The sequence below is a fragment of the Hippopotamus amphibius genome, chromosome 6 (genome assembly GCF_030028045.1).
Source record: "Hippopotamus amphibius kiboko isolate mHipAmp2 chromosome 6, mHipAmp2.hap2, whole genome shotgun sequence".
Lineage (NCBI taxonomy): Eukaryota > Metazoa > Chordata > Mammalia > Artiodactyla > Hippopotamidae > Hippopotamus > Hippopotamus amphibius.
In genome coordinates this window covers 84,524,612-84,543,004 of record NC_080191.1, presented here as the reverse complement: position 1 = coordinate 84,543,004, position 18,393 = coordinate 84,524,612, and the positions used below count along the sequence as shown (strand labels likewise).

Here is an 18,393-nt window from a genome sequence, read left to right as displayed (position 1 = left end):
AAAACCATCCTCACTACTGATAAATATATGCTGTACTGGGAGATCAGAACTCTGATTATGAAAAGACTCCTAGCATCTCTTATATCTCCTCATGAATCAAACAAGAGAGTTTGCTTAGTTCTATGCTAGATGATTGGGAGGAATTTTTAAAAATATATGTGTTATGGAAACAATCCAAGTGTCCATCAATAGATGAATGGATAAAGAAGATGTAATTAGTGTGCATATATATATAGTGTGTGTGTGTAACATATACACACACACATAATGAAATACTCTTCAGCCATAAAAAACAAGGAAATTTTTTTAGCAACATGGGTGGACTTGGAGGGTATTATGCTAAGTGAGATAAGTCAGACAGAGAAAGACTAATACTATATGATTTCACTTATATAAATCTAAAAATTAAAACAAACTAGTGAATAAAACAAAAAAAGAAGCAGACTCACAGATGTAGAGAACAAACTAGTGGTTACTGGTGGGGACAGGGGAGGGAGGAGGGGCAATATAGGGGTAGGAAAAATTATTATTATGGAATTATATGAAATTTTGTGTGTGAAACTTTTGAAAATTGTAAAACACTACAGAATTTAAAGAATCTTTCAATAAAAAAACATTAAAGGAAATATATCCATGTGTTAAGAGGCTCATAATACTGTTGGCGATTCAAACCAAACTACCTCCCCTCTTCCCCTTGGCAGACTCAGTTTGTCATATCAGTTCAACCATCACCTCTTGGGAGGATGATTCCCAAATCTATGTCCTACACCTGAGTTCTCTCCTGGAGTTTGGTCCACTTTCCAAACTATCTGAGACCTGTCCTCCTGGATGTCAAGCAAACAAAACCCTTCCTCTTCCCTCTTTCCTCTTCCATCTGCTCTCTTCCTGCACTTGCTCTCTTCTGCTTGTGGTGATGACCTCACCATCCTCCCAAGCTTTGTGCAGGCCCAAATCTCTAGTTTTTGTTAACCCTTATTTCTCTTGCTTCAGTTACATCTCATTTCTCGTAGCTGCCCTGCTTTTTCATTCCCATGACATTGCCCTGAGTTCCAACCCTCCTCACTCTCGTGAGACTGCTGGCATATCCCCCTAACGGAATCCTACCTCTAATCTCTCCCCTCCCCAAAATGTGTCCTACAGGCCTCGCCCTGCTCATCTCCAAAAAATTACAGTGCCCATCTTCTGCTCAGAAGGAGTCAGTGACTCCACCATGGCTGCACGAGGATGTCCTCACTCTCTAATTTAGCCATCATGGGCCTTCACAACTTAATCCTCCCTGTCTGCCAACTTCATTTCATAGCATTGCTCATGTACAGAATCCTGCGCTTCACCTAAACCAAGTAACTTGCTGGTCCTTCAGATTTGTGCCTTTACTTCTGCTTTGTCCTTGTTCTGGAATAGCCTTCCCTCATTTCTTTTGATCTAGACTGTGCCTAAAACATGAGAACTTGCCCAGGAATTAGGGACAGAGTTAAACACAGACTAAAGTTGAGCCTAAGCCCTAGAATGAAACTGCTGGGGTTCAAATCCTGGCTCTCCCACTTATTGTTGTGTCAAGATACTCTTTCTTTACCTCAGTTTCCTCATCTAGAAAATGGGGAAGACAATAGTGCTTAATTCATGGTGCTGTGGTGAAGTTTATTTACCTGAAGTTAAAGCTCTGAGAATAGTGTTTCATGCATGTAAGATCTTATATAAATGCTAGACACCAATTGTGAATGAGTGAATTATCTTCCTTTCTAGAGCTTTTACCCTTTTTTCCCCCAATAAGATTTATCGAGCATTTGTTTACTCTCTGTAGAGCTTTTACCCTTTAAGCAAATTCTTATATAGATATCAGAACGTTTAATTATGAATACATGTATATAACTTATTTCTGTATTTGTGGCACAAAAAGTACACTTCACTTACCTTCACATAAAATAAAGAAATTAGTACTTGGGCATATTAAAGAAATTATCAAGGACAATTTCAAACAAACACAAAAGTTGATAGAGGAAGGTTATGGTCTCTGCGTGTGCATAGCTGGCTTCAACTCCTGGCTGATCTTGTCTCTGCGAGACCCCCATCTGTGTTATTGGGGGGCAATCCCTATGCTTCATCTACACACAGTTCAGTTTGTGTCTCTAAGTGAGAACTTTTTAAAAACATAACCACTATACCATTTTCACACTTAAAATTTTAAACAATAATTTCTTCATGTCATTAGGTAATCATTTGGTGTTCAGATTTCCAAGAATGGTATAAAAATCATAACTTTGGTTTTTTGTTTAACAATTTGCTTTAGTCGGGTTCCAAATAAAGGCTCACACATTCCAGCTGGTTGCTGTGCTTTTAGGTGTGTATTAATCTGTAATTCCCCCTCTACCTCTCTGTTACTTTGTTTGTTTTCATTATATTATTTGTTAAGGGAGCAGGATTGTTTGTACTGAAGAGTTTTTCAGTGTGGATTTGATTACATCTCTGTGGTGTAATTTAATACATTTCTCTCTCCTCTGTGTTTCCTTTAAAAGGGGAGTTAGATCAGCCTTGGGTATGCGGTTTTGGGCAAGACTACTTCATAAATGGTGTGGTGTTCGTCTATTAGAAGGGACCTAATGTCCAGAAATCTCTCATTTTGTGATGATAGCAGATATTGACCATCGATACCTATGCCTGTTAATTCAGTTAGGGTTGCAAAATGGTAATGTCATAATTTCCTCAACCCCTCTACATTTCTTGGCTGGAATATTTCTACAGGGAGGAACTTATCCTCATCTGCTCTCTGGTTACTCAGTGGTATGGTTTGCACAGGAAGGTCCTGCTAAATGCTCGATTCTTTCCATTTATATGCCATTTTTCAAGATAATGAATTGACTCCCTAGTATCTTCCAGTGGTTACCAGTTTTGTTTTGTTTGTTTTTCAGTTTTGTGAACCTGTTTTCCCTCCACTGTAGTTACCCTTATTGATTCTCAAATTGTCCTCTTTGTGGTCAGTAGGAACCTCTCCAGGTAGCCTCCCAGTCACTCAGACCTGAACCAGGCATCTTTGACAGCTTCCATGGATAGCATGTTCCACACTTCTGAGCATGATTTAAGTCCTAACCATACTGCAGGGCCTTGGTTCTCACCTCCAGCCTGAAGGCTTCCCACCCACACCTGCTTATAGTGCTCACCTCACCACAGGAGCCCTGCGGCCTCAAAGTTGTAGGGTCTTTGCCCACCATCAGAGGCTACTCTTCCCCAAACAGCAACACTCAGTCTTCACATCCCCAGTGCTTGGCAGAGGCCTTACATAGAGGTGTCATGAAATGGATTTGTTTGATTACTTAATATTGCCCTAGTTTAGTAGACTTGCAATTATGTAAGCCTTCAAGAATTTAACGGGAATAACCTGGCATATTATGCGGTTTGAGAATCTAAAGTAGTTTTATATGTTTTCTGATCTTGTGTGTATAATTGGATGGGCTTTCTTCAGTCAAGATTCAATGAGTAAAATTAAACCACAGACTTTCTAAAATACCAGCAAAAGTTATAAACAAAAAATAGGACAGAAAACACCCATATATCTTTTACCTCATATGGTAGATCATTGGTGCTCGCTTTCTCTCTCTCTCTCTCTTCATATCTGTCTGTCTATCTATCTATCTATCTATCATCTATCTATAAAATACATATATATCTCTATAAAATATATGTAACATCTCATATTTAATACCAAATATTATATTATATAATAATATATATAATATAGTACATAGAATATATAGGTAATAGATTATATGTTTTATATTATAACTTGTAAATACCATACATATTTGTATATTATAATATTTATATTATATAATAATATTTAAATATAACTTTTTCCATATGAATTGAGAATAAGTTACTTAAATCATGGCCTCTTAAACCCTAAATACTTGATTGTATATTTTCTAAGAATAAGGATATTCTCTTATATAACCATAGCACAATGATCAGTTTCATAAGTTTACATTAATTTATTACATGTTTTGATTTTAACAAAAATAAGTAATATTCACAGGCAGTTTGTAAGCACCTTTCACAGGCAGCAGCTCAACATCATGCCAAGAGATAGAAGACATTATTAGGCTAAGTTTGTTAGTAAGGAAACAAGCTCAGAAATGTTATAATTTTACTGATATTAAGTTCTTTGCTTTTATGTCTTGCTAACTCTATTTAAGTGAGACTTCCTAGAAAAGTTTATAGAAGATTTACTTCCAAAACAAGCAAAGAAGGGTTGCATCCTAGTCAGACCAAGAGCAGGTTAGAGACAGGCATGGGAGCAGTGAGTCATTGTCCTGGTGGAGATTTGCCTGCAGAGCGTTTCCTTGTAGATCTGTCATCCTCACTGGATTCCCAGGAAGCAGCTGCAGCGGACTGAGCTGTCGCTCCCAGATGAGGATAAAGTTTCAGCTCTTTTCCTCATCAGCAAAATGAAATGAAAAGGAGAATTTTGAAAAGGCCCGAAATATTATTGCAGACCTTGCTCTAATTTGGAAATTTTCATGCTAACACATAGATGATTGGGTGGTTTTGAGAATTCATTCTACTTGAATTCCAAATCAGTTAGAGATGGTCTTTTAAAATGCCATTATTTTACTCAAAATTCTTCCTGATGATACTTCATTTGGGGGACATTTGTGGGAGACCTACTTTGTGCCTCTGCCCACAGACCTCTGAGACGAGGCCAATAAACTTCTTGCTGTTGAGGGATGGCCCATCTCCCATCCTGCCCACCCTCATGTTCTTCCCAGGCTCCGTCCACCTGTTCACACATCACCTTAGGCCTGGCTTCCCCAAAGACGCATCTCTTGGTATGTCACATTACCCAGGATTATTCCTGCTGTGGTGCCTCCCTCCTTTTTACAATCAAATTCATTCATATTTTCTCTCTCCCTCTCTCTCCCTCCCTCCCACCCATCAGTCAATGTGATAACAACTTGTGTCTTCTTATTGGTCATTCCTAATCACAATTTTAGGCACAGTAGGAGGGGTGGACTATGGCATACCATCTTATCATGGTACAATGGGACCACTTCTGTAGATGTGTTAGTTTACTGTCCTATGTTAGTATCTATAGAAGTTACAGAAGCAGTTCTTTGAATGTTTCCTTTGTCCCTGTACCACAGATTCAGTTCTAAGAAGCTTGGAAATTCAGAGGCTACATTAGCAAACATAAAACACCACTGCCTAATAGTAGATTTTCCAAAGGTTTAACTTTCTAGAAGAGAGTCTTGAATTTAGACTTCATACAGATATCAATTGGGTGGCTTTCCTACCACAGTTATTAGTCTGTTAACTGGGCAGCCACAGCTAAAGAAACTTAATAATGGATGACTTAAGCTTATGTAAAAGCATGTATTTGTTTAACCAGAATTATGCCATTTTTTAGTTAGTAAATCAAAGCATAGACTAGTTCTTGCTGTTTTGAACTCTGAGGACCATCTAGATTCTTTGATTGTCTCGTATTTTGTGTTTAAAATTATTTGAAATGATGGACTGTCAACTAGACCTTGAAAGTGTTTGTGATACCTCAGTGAGATTGTTTCTTGAAAGAGGATTTGCTCTTCTTATATGAAATATGAACCAAATTAAACTCACAATCTATAATTATCCATAGATCTGCATTTTTAGTTATTAAAGGAAATTGATATAAGCTGATTTTATAACAGTTATTTTGTTAGATTAAGTTCTTTCTCCTTGGAGAGATAATATAATTAGGTTTATGTGACAAATGCAATTAGGTGAGTAATCTTGGCTCCTATCCACTTAGATAAAAGAATTTTTAACAATTTGTGACATAACAAATAAGTTTATCAAGACAAGCTCTCTTTGAGACTTTGAAAAGCAGAGACATTTGTCTCTGAATGCAAAGTTGTTTCAGCCTGTATCTCTATTCATTCTTAGAGCCTTAGGGGCATTATTTTAAAAGAATCTTGGACATGTAATTCAAAATGTAGCACCCTACATATAAATTCTTTCATCTCAGCATTGCGGCAATAATATTCAGGTAGGTTTAGAAGTTATTTGCTTTTCTTAGTTAAAAATCCAAAAGCCAATAACGGAAAAGACTTTACACAGCTGTAGAGACATGTGTAATTAGACTCAGGCCTCCTGTTTCCTAGCACCAGACTCACTTCACTGGATCACAGTTGGAACCTTAAGCTCTGGCTTGGCAGTGTTTGAGAACCTATCACATTTCTCAGAATATATTTAGCTGCTGGAGACATAATCAGGCACATCTTCATCATCATCATCATCCCTAATAACAAAGTGCTAAATTAGACCGATTGTAGACCGATTGTACTCTATATTAAGACGGTAAGTCACAGGTATCTTTAAGTTAGAAAAGAATTTGTTATGTGGAAAAAAGAAGTTCTGCCTCATAACTGCTTTTCATTAACTAAGCTATATATATGTGGGTTAGTAATGCATTTGACCCTTGACCTGTGTGAGTCCACTTACTTGCAGATTTTCTCAACAGTAAATACTACAGTACCACGCCATCTGTGGTTGGTTGAATCCATGGAGGTGGAAACTCAGCTATGGAGGAACAGCAGATGCGGGGAGCCAACTATAAGTTATATGTGGATTTTCCACCACTCAGAGGATAGGTGCCCCTAACCTCCATGTTGCTCAGGAGTCAACTGAATGCTACAGATGTATTTTTTTAATTTTCAAATTTATAACATTTAGGCAAAGGGGTTTTACTTAAAGTGATATTCCTTAACTTATTGATTCTTAATAGTGAATGGAAAACAAGATATTTTAATGCTTTAAATTACTGATTATAATGCAATTATATTGATTGTAATTATATTATGATTATATTGCAATTATACTGATTATAATTTAATTGTATATAGTTATTAATTATATTGCAAGTTTATTTGAAACCTTTAAACCTTAACAATTCACAAAATAAATGTTTTAATTGTTTCTGATCTCCTATACTGAATAGATTTGTCTCCATCCCAATAGACCAGATAACACAAATCAGATAATCCATGTATTGTCTATTTTGTTCAAGATTTACACTGATACACACATACACGCGTACACACACACACACAGAGTTGACCCTTGAACAACTCGAGGGGTTAGGAGTGCCAACTCTTTGTGCAGTTGACAATTTTGGTATAACTTTATAGTCAGCCTTCTGTATCTGTGGTTCCTCAGTCACAGATTCAACCAATCACAGATTTTGTAGTATTGTACATATTTACCATTGAAAATAATTTGCATATAAGTGGACCCATGCAGTGTTGTTCAAGGTTATGTTACATAAAGCATAAAAAACATACATTGGGTAGAAGGATGGTTGGGGAGCTATGTGCATATGCAGAAGAAATCCATATAAGCCCAATAGAAAGAAAAATCCAAAGAAAACTTGAGAAAGGGCTGCAACGTTGAATGAATTCTCCAAACCATCCATCAGAAAAGGATGGGAGCCTTATGGACTTGAGATGCTAGAACACAATTTCTGTTTAAAGCACTGGATGACTAAGCTATTTGGACAGAGGAGTGACCTCAGGGAAGCCAGTTATGTAATGAGAATCCCAGAAGGAGGGGAGAGAGATAAACAAGTCAGAAACAAGAGCCAAAAACTTCCCAAGTTTGATGAAAAATATTAATCTATAGATCCAAGAAGCTCAATAAATCCTAAGTAGGATAAATACAAAAAGAACCACATCTAGACATGTCACAGTCAAACTTCTGAAAGCCAAAGACAAACAGTAAATCTTGAAAGCACCAAGAGAAAAACAATTCATCATGTATATGGAACCACAATAAAAATAATGGCTAATGTCTCTTCAGCAACAGTGGAGGCCAGAAGGCAATAGAATGACATATTCAAAAATAAATTGTTAACTACAAATTCTACATCCAGTGAAACTATCTTTTCAATATGAAGGCAAAAGTAAAGATATTCCCAAATAACTAAAAATGAATATTTGCTAGTAAACATGACTGTAAGAGTTACTAAAGAAAGTTTTTTGAGTTGAAAGTAAGTGATATCAGGGACTTCCCTGGTATTCCAATGGTTAAGACTCTGCATTTCCACTGCATGAGTTCAATCCCTGGTCAGGGAACTGAGATCCCACATGCCGAGTGGCAGAAAAAAAAAAAAAAGAAAAAAGGAAGGAAGGAAAGAAAGGAAGGCAGGAAAGAAGGAAAAATAATTGATACGAGATACCTATGGACTTGAGTCCACAGAAGGAATGAGAAGCACTGAAAATTGTAAATATATGGGTCAATGTAAAAGACTCTGTGTGTAGCTATATCCACCTATCTATTTGTATTCTTCTCTATTACTTTTTAAAAGCATATTTAAAAGCAAAACTATAACACTGTACTGTTAGGCTTATACCATATGAATATAACATATATGACAGTAGTGGTACACAGAAAGGGGGAGGAAATGGAGCAAATTTGCCATAGTTTACTGAAATTAAGTCAGGGTTAACTAGAATACACTGTAATAAGCTAAACTTGCATAAGTGTTAGAGCAACCACTTTTTTAAAATCTCAAAAAATGCTAAATACTCGTAAAACTAAAATAGTATCTTAAAATATTTCTTGAACAAGATGAGGCAGTAAAGAAAGAACAGAGTGAAAAAGATGAGACATAGGAAATCAAACAACAAAATAGAAACATTTGCCTAACCCAGTATCACAAAGGATTTCTTCTCTGTTTTGTTCCAGAAATTTTATAGTTTGGGATTTTACATTTGAGTCTAAAATCCATTTGAGTTGATTTTCAGCGGGGTGTGATTTTATAGATCAAAGTTCATTTTTTTGAACATGGATATCCACCGTATCAAGAATTACTTTGAACATGATCTTAAAGCCATATGGAAATACAAATGACCTGGTATAGCCATTGGAAAAAAAAGGGAATGACTAAAGCTACCTGGTTTCAACATTTATGATAAAGTAATTGAGAAAGTGTAGTGTTAGTGTAATGATAGACAAATAGACCAATGGAAAAGTATAGAATCAAAAAATAACCCCACATACATATGTACAACTTATTTTCAACAGAGGTACAAAAACAATTCAGCAGATAGTGAATAGTTTTTTTCAACAAAACTGTAGGAACAATTAGATATTCGTGTCAAAAAGGAAGGATTGCAATCCATATCTTCCACATTATCTATTACATTTATCCATTTATTTACAAATAAGCTTATTTATAAATCCTTGGATATGACACTAAACAGACAATCCATAAGAGATAAAGTTGATACATTAAAGTTTATCAAAATTAAAACTGTCTCTTAGACTCTGCTAAGAGAATGAAAGGACAAGCCACACACTGGAGAAAATCTTTGCAAATTACATGTAAGATAAAGGGCTTTTATCCAAAATATACAGATAACACTAAACAATCCCACTTTTAAAATAAATAAATGATTTGAATAGACCACTCAAAAAATAGGGATCACAAATAAACACATGAAAAAATGCTCAACACTAAGGAAATGCAAGAACAAAAACCAAATTTTAAAAGACCATACAAATGTTTGTTATTTTAATTGTTGTGCTGGTTTCATGGCTGTATACCTGTGTCAAAACTTATCAAATTTCACACATTAAATATGTGCAGTATGTCAATTATACCTCAATAAAGATGTTAAAATTTTTTAAGTTTAGAAATGCTTTGACCAAAATAAAAAGCCAAACCACATCCGGGGAGCAAATATTTGCGAATCGTATGTGATAAATGACTCGCATATGTAATATTCAAAGAAATTTTAAAACTCAGTAATAAGACAGGCAAACATTAAACATGGGCAAAATATTTGAATGGACACTTCATCGAAGAAGATTTGTGAATGGCTAATAAGCACATGAAAAAAATCACTAATTATTAAGAAAATGCAAGTGAAAACCACAATGAGGACCTCTCTGCGCTGACTAGAATGGCTGTGATTAAAAAACTGACAACACCAACTACTGGTGAGGAGTAGTTGTAATCTGAAAACTTTGCACTGATGACGGGGATGGCAAATGACACACGTGCCTTGGAAACTGGTTTGGAGGTTTCCTAAAAAGTTACACATACAGTTAGCATGTGGCCCGGCTGTTACACTTTTAGGTACTTACACAAGAGCAATAAAAACCATGTCCACACAAAGGTGTTTATGCCATTGTTCATAGCAGATTTATTTAGAATAGCTGAAAATGGGGAACTGGTGAGTGGATAAACAAAATGTGATACAAAGAACACTACTCAGAGATAAGAAATGAACTACTTATCCATGTAGCAACAGAAATATACTGCTTTGAAGAAGCCAGACCAAAAAAAAAAAAAGACTGCAAATTATAGTGTTCTATTTCTATGAAATTTCTAGGGAAATAAAGTGAAAATATAGACAAAAAGCATATCAGTGGTTGCTTTTCGGGCTGCAGCTATGACGGGCAGCTGACTGCAAATGGGTACAAGGGAACTTTTCCAGGTGAGGGTATTTTAATCCTGAATTGTGATGATGGTTGCAGAACTATATAAAGTTACTAAAATTCAAGGAACTGTACATGTAAAATATGTCAATATTATGGTGTATAAATTATACCTTAATAAAATTGTTAAAAAGATATTTAGGCTGGAAGTAGAAATTTAAGACTCGTCAGCATATAGGTGGTGACTCTAGCTATAAAAGTAGAGGGGATACCAGGAAGTCTGCTGAAAAGGAAAACAGAAGAAGCTGTTTTCTACAGATTCCTGTGGAACAACAACATTTAGACGATGCAGCAAAAAAAGAAAGCGAGAAAATGTGGCCACTGAAGTAGAATAAAAACGAAACAAATATAGTGTCCCAGCAAGCAAGTATTTCTAGGAGGGGGCAGGTCAAAGAGATATCCAATGCGACTGATGGGTCAAAGAAGAAACAAGACTGTAAGGCATCTGATGGTCGCCCGAGATCTTGGCCTGAGAGGTTTGTGAGTAGCAAGGAGGATCCAAGTCAATCTGGAGTGGCCTGCAAAGTGAGTGAGAGGTAATAGAATGCAGATAAGAAGTATTGGAGCCTGTTTCCAAAGTTTATCTTAAGATGGAAGGAGCAGATGAAGCAGAAACTGACAGGAGAGGGTAGTGAGAGGTTTTCTTTTAATAGAAGATTCAACAACCTGTTTTGGTGGGAGCAGGGGACCGAACAGAGGATGAAACAATTCTTCCATGCTTTAGAATAGAGAGAAGGACGGCATCGATGTAACGGAATTTGTAGATTTCAAGGCATTAAAGGAAGGCTTGTGTGACAGCATGTTTTCTCTGTGGGAACCATGGTCATCCAAGAGTAAGAGCAGGAGTCTTAATACCAAGGGTTGGAAGGAAACAGAGTAGTTGAAGGACCTAGAATGAGGTTAGTGACATGAATTTATAAAGCCCAGTTGTGTGACTTTCTCTAGGATTAGTCAAGAGCCGAGGAACAGGAGAGAGGGTGGACAGCTGGACTCACTGAGGTTGGCTCGGTCAGAGAGGCAGAAGAACAAGCGTGTTCAGAGTAGTGGTGAGAGCAGTTCAAGTGTGGGATCACGGATGTGGACAAAAATGAAGCCATGGGGGGCTGATGGACGTTGTCCTCACTGGGGTTCTCCTGACTTAGAAGCAGGTAGTTTATGTAACAGGGATCTCAAGATGCAGGAGTAAGGGGATGGGGAGAATAAGTCAGGAAACAGGAAAAAGCTAATCAGAAAGGCTCGTATTTACCTGCTTATCATTGTAGGCAACTGAGACTGCGTAGTGCTGCCTGCCATACAGTTGTCTCTCGTCAGGACAGGAAGCTGACCTTTGGTGGAGGACGGCTTCAAGGGGCCTTATATCCCCCCATCCCTTCCAGGCTGCCTTTGCAGGGGTGCACAAACTCCTCAGCTTCAGAAAAACCCCAGAGAGAGAAAACAGAGGATAGGGAGAGGGTTGAGTTTGAGGTGAAATGTTGACAGCATCTGTAGGAAACGAACACAGCTTCTTCTGAGAGCTGAGTCTAGAGCATGTGGTACAAGGTAAATTACACCAAGTGAATGAAAGGCCCTATGAGGTCAAAGTAACTGAGCAAATAACTTGGGATAATAGGAGTTCTTTGGCTGTGTGAAAGTTACCTATGTCCTCTGGACTGTGGATTTATCTTCAGTTAAAGGGGATGAGAACATGCAACTTGCAGGATTACTGCTAGAATTAACATGAGCCCTTGCTATGGAAAGTGCTTGGCACAGAGCCTGGCTTATAGTAAAGCACATAGAATAGAAGCCAGTGTATTATTGCTACTGTCTATTGAAATATCAGTAATGTTAATTAGTACCTGCATTGTGGATAATAATAGATTAATTTAAACCCTGTAAAAGAGTTTCACTACGTACCCAAACACAATATTCTGCATACCAAGGCATTGCAGTTTTGTTTCAGAGGGTATTACATTTTGGTATAGTTTTTTTTAACCATTTTTAAATGGAAGTATAGTTAATTTACAGTGTTGTGTTAGCTTCAGGTGTACTTTGCTAGTGATTCAGTTATATATTTCAGATTCTTTTCCATTATAGGTTATTACAAGACATTGAATATAGTTCCCTGCGCTATACAGTAGGTCCTTGTTGTTTATCTGTTTTATATATAGTCTGTTCATGTTCGTCTCAAACTCCTATCTCCTCCACGTACCCACCCCTGCTATCCCCTCTACTAACCATAAGTTTGTTTCCTATGTCTGTGAGTCTATTTCTGTTTTACAAATAAGTTCATTTATATCATTTTTAAAGATCCCATATATGTGATATCATATGATGTATGTCTTTCTCTGTCTGACTTAATATGATAATCTAGGTCTATCCATGTTGTTGCAAATGGCATTATTTCATAAATTTTGGCATAGTTTTGAAAATAGTTTCATCAAAGAATGGATATTGGAAAAATCTTAAATGTAATCTAATTTCCATTTATCCTCTTTCATTTGGTTGGGATTGCATTTGTTTTGTCAGATTAGAATGATTAATTGTATTCTCAAAGAAATCTCCAGCGATGTTCTGCTGGTTTTGTTTTTGAATCTTTTCTGCTTTTGAACTCATCCAAACACTGACAAACAATCTAAATGCAACTACTCTCTAACAACCTCTGAGGTCAAATAAATTTTCTTTAATTCTAGCTTATTAATGCCCTAGTTTTGTTTTCACTCATTTTCTTCTCAATGGAGAAAAAAGGAACAGCTGGTCACCATTGTCAACTTTCTTTTGTTTGGGATTTATTAAGTATGCAATGCTTGAATATCTTTTTTTTTTTCCTGTCTGGACATAGAACTCCTACTGCTTTCAAAGAATGATAGAATTTACAATAAAGAAGTTTTAGAGCTCACCTACTCCCAATATATAACCTGATGAATTAATACCAGTTAAAATATTAGTAATTGTAATCTAGCATTTCTTTTGTATTCCTTGTGGGGAATTGCCTGTGTGTCCTTTGCTCAATTACCAGTTGGTATATTATTCTTTTTCTTATGAATGATAAAACCTCTGTCTAGTAATGATGTTAACCATTAAGGCACCATATGATGCCTTTTCCCATTTTGTCAATTGCCCTTTAGTTTAGTTTATAATATTTTTGCCTTACAAGTTTATAATTTTTGTCAAATATATTATCTTTTATGAATTTCTTTTTTTGTTTCTATACTTAGAGACGCCTTACTCACCATGAGCTCTAAGCTATGTTTCACTTACATTTTCTTCTGCTGCTTTAATATTTGTATTTTTAAGTGGGCTCTCTAACCCATCCAAAATTAACTTTAATGCAAGATTGTACTTACTCCTAATAAAGTCCATGATGTTTATATAGCATATTGTTTCAGTCTGTTGTAACATTTCATATCATGAATATGAAATAAATGTTCATAATATATATCAGTGGTTCTCAGCTGGAGACAATTTTGCCCTCTATGGGAAATTTGGCAATATCTGGAGACTTTTAATTTGTCAAGACTGAAGGTAGGGAGGGTGTGGGAGAGGCTGGCTACTGGCCTCTAGTGAATAGAGGCCAGGATGATGCTAAATATCCTACAAGGTACAGGAGAGCCCCCGCAAGGAAGAGTTGTCAATAATGCCAAGAGTAAGACATCTTGATAGGATAGAGAAGAGAGGGGAAGAAAGATTGACTGGGAGGTCCTCTGCCAGTTACAGGCTCATCAATAGTGATATTACCTGGCTGATATTTCTGTTTCTTACTCTGAGAGGCATTGCCAGAAACTTAGCCTCCTGCTTTGCAGAAAACCAGATTTCTACATCGTATTTTTGGTTATCCTAGTCTGTTCTAAAAACAAATGGGCTTAATAGTTTTAGAGCATGGATTGTAGATCCATAGTGCCTGGGTTGAATCAGGATCCTGCCCCTTTTAAGTTGTGTGACATTCGTCAAGTTACTTAACCTCTCCGTCTTCAGTTCCTTTATCTATAAAATGAGGGTGAGAATAATATCTTTACCCTAGATTGTCATAGAATTGCAGGATGCTTAAAGCAGTGCATGGCACGTGGCAAACATTATAGAAGGGTTGGTAACAATGATAATAATAAAGTAAATGACTTGTTTTTTATGAACCTGATTTGATCAATGTGGCCCCTACTTACTTTTTATATTAAAAGTAATACTTTTTAAAATTCATTGCAGATTTTTGCCACTGATCAATTTGAAGTGGGATGTTTCTTCTTTAGCCACCTGCTACATTTCTTGTGCTCTTGCCACACCATGTAAACGCCATCAGAATATCAAATGTTCTCTATATTTTTGTTGTTAGTATTATTATTTAACTTTATAACTGTCAAGTTGCAGGCTTCCTTGTAGGCACATGTCTCTTTAGTATTAAGAATTGCATATTTTTTCTGTCTATGAGAACCATTAATTTTGAATAAAGACTGTATTCATTTTTAGCTACATTCTAAAAGTCAATGATGATATCTCTGGAATTATATGTCTTCTTGTGTCAAAAATTTCAGTTTATTCTATTAACTTGTGCTGAATACATTTTATATCAATATCCAAACACAGTGTTGTTTTGGATCCCCTTACTAGATGTTTCTTCTGGGTATTTCTGTACCTCTTAATTTCTATTTTACCTTCTGTCATATATGCCACTCTCTGGATTAGCATAGTGCAATGGAATTTTCTGTGGTGATACAAATATTCTACCCTGCACAGTCCAATATTGTTGGCACTATGGAGCACTTGAAATGTGGCTAGGGCAACTGGACAATGGCATTTTAAATTTTATTAAATAGCCATGTGCAACCAGTGGCTGCCAGCCTGGAGAGCCCAGCTCTGCAGCATCTCCTTACCCCCCATTTCCAGTTTAACATCTTCAGTTTCATTATGACTTGAACCTATTTCACTGAATGTGTTTGTGTGGTTTTTTGTTTATCCTGTATGTATTTCTTAATTCCAAGTAACCAAATTACTTTTACTTCATTTCTTGTGCTTTCAATATGGTATTAAAACACAGTCTTAGATGATTGTATTGGGGTAGAAAACTTTTCCCTTTTTCCCTTCTAGGTTCTTTGCCTGGTCTAATAATTAAATTGACATAAGACAGACTAACAGGAGAAGAAGAAAGTTTTAGTACCAGAGCCCCATAGAAACATGACACCCAGGACTTCCCTGGTGGTCCAGTGGCTAAGACTCTGTGCTCCAAATGCAGGGGCCTGGGTTCAATCTGTGGTCAGGGGACTAGATCTCACATGCTGCAACTAAGAGCTCACATGTCACAACTAAAGATCCCTCATGCCGTGAAGTAGATCCCACATGCCACAACTAATACCTGATGCAGCAAAAGGAAAAAAGTCTCTAATTTTTGAGTTTATTTTTGTATATGGTGTGAGGAAATGTTCTAACTGTATTCTTTTACATGTAGCCTTCCAGTTTTCCCAGCACCACTTATTGAAGAGACTGTGTTTTCTCCATTGTATAGTCCAGGCTTCTTTGTCATAAATTACTTGACCATAGGTGCATGGGTTTATTTCTGGACTTTCTATCCTATTCCATTGATGTGTGTGTCTGTTTTTGTGCCAATGCTATGCTGTTTTGATTACTGTAGCTTTGTAGTATAATCTGAAGTCAGGGACTGTGATACCTCTAGCTTTTTTTCTTTTTTTTAAGATGGTCTGGCAATTTGGGGGTCTTTTCTGGTTCCATATAAATTTTGGGATTATTTGTTCTAGTTCTGTGAAAAATGTCATAGGTATTTTGATAGGGATTGCATTGATTCTGTAGATTTATCTGGGGTAGTATGGTCATTTTAACAATATTAATTTTTCCAATCCATGAACATGGTATATCTTTCCATCTCTTTGTGTCATCTTCAGTTTCTTTCATCAGTGTCTTATAGTTTTCTGAGTACAGGTCTTTTACCTCCTCAATTATATTTATTCCTAGATATTCTATTCTTTTTGATGCAACTGTAAATGAGATTTTTTCCTTAATTTCTTTTTCTGATAGTTTGTTGTTAGTGTATAGAAATGCCGCAGATTTCTGTGTGTTAATTTTGTATCCTGCAATTTTACTGAATTCATTGATGAGCTCTAACAGTTTTGGGGGGTGTCTTTAGAGTTTTCTATGTATAGTATCATGTCATGTACAAACAGTGACAGTTTTACTTCTTCCTTTCCAATTTGGATTATTTTATTTTGTTTTCTGTCTGATTGCTGTGGGTAGGACTTGCAATACTATTTGAATGAAAGTGGTGATAGTGCACATACTTGGCTTGTTCCTGATCTTAGAGGAAATGCTTTCAGCTTTTCACATTGAGTATGATGTGAGCTGTGGGACTATCAGATATGGGCTTCATTATGTTGAGGTATGTTCCCTCTATGCCCACTTTTTGGAGAGTTTTTATCATAAATGGATGTTGAACTTTGAAAATTGTTTTCTGCATCTATCAAGAGGATTATACGATTTCTGTCCTTCAATTTGTTAATGTGGTGCATCACATTAATTTACAAATACTGAGCCATCTTTGCATCTCTGGGATAAATTCCACTTGATTATGATATATGGTCCTTTTAATCTATTGTTGGATTCAGTTTGCTTATATTTGGTTGAGGATTTTTGCATCAGTGATATTGACCTGTAGTTTTTCTTTCTTTTTTGTGTGTGATAGCTTTGTCTGGTGATGCTAGCTTTGTAGAATGAGTTTGGAACCATTCCTTCTTCTACAATTTTTTGGAATAATTTGAGAAGGATGGATGTTAACTCTTTTCTAAATGCTTGATAGAATTCACCTGTGAAGCCATTTGGTCCTGGACTTTTTTGTTTTGTTTTGTTTTGTTACTGATTCAATTTCATTACAAGTAATTTTTCTGTTCATATTTTCTACTTCTTCCAGGTTCACTCTTGAGAGATTATACATTTCTCAGAATTTGTCCATTTCTTCCAGGTTGTCCATTTTATTGGCGTATAGCTGTTCATAGTAATCTTTAATGATCTTGTGTATTTCTGTGGTGTTGGTTGTAACTTCTCCTTTTCCAGTTCTGATTTTATTGATTTGGAGTGGAGCCTCCCTCTTTTTTTTTTTTTTTTTTTATGAGTCTGGTCAGAGGTTTATCAATCTTGTTTATCTTTTCAAAGAACCAGCGCTTAGTTTCACTGATATTTTCTACTGTTTTTTCAGTCACTATTTCATTTATTTCTCCTCTGACCTTTGTGATTTATTTCCTTCTATGAACTTTGGGTTTTGGTTATTTTTCTTTTTCTAGTTCCTTTAGGTATAAGGTTAGATTGTTTATTTGAGATTTTTCTTGTTTCTTGAGGTAGGCTTGTCTCACTATAAACTTCCCTATTAGAACTGCTTTTGCTGCATCCCATAGATTTTTGGATTGTTGTGTTTTTATTTTCATTTGTCTCCATGTATTTTCTGATTTCTTATTTGATTTGTTTAGTGATTTATTGGTTGTTTGGTAGCATATTGTTTAACCTCTACATGTTTGTTTGTTTGTTTTCTTTTTTTCCTTGTAGTTGATTTCTAGTCTCAGACTATTGTGGTCAGGAAAGATGTTTGATATAATTTCAATCTTCTTAAAATTATTGAGACCTGTTTTGTGGCCTAGAATGTGAATTACACTGGAGAATGTTCCATATGCACTTGAAAATAATGTGTATTTCTTTATTTTTTGTTGTTGCTGTTCTTTTTTAATCGCTGTGACTTGTTAAAAAATTATTTATTTATTTATTTATTTATCTATTTATTTATTTATTTATTTATTTGCTGTGTTGGGTCTTTGTTGCTGCACACAGGCTTTCTCTAGTTGTGGTGAGCAGGGGCTACTCTTTGTTGTGGTGGCAGACTTCTCATTGCAGTAGCTTCTTTTGTTGCAGAGCACAGGCTCTAGGCACATGGGCTTCAGTATTTGTAGTACACAGGCTCAG

The 18,393-nt window shown here is 36.1% G+C and overlaps 1 protein-coding gene across 1 annotated transcript in view; it reads left to right on the top strand.

The window, feature by feature from the left end:
- The window catches only part of COL19A1 (collagen type XIX alpha 1 chain), a 375,262-nt gene that overhangs the window by 123,014 nt on the left and 233,855 nt on the right, over nucleotides 1-18,393 (top strand). The gene's annotated exons all lie outside the window — the stretch shown is intronic.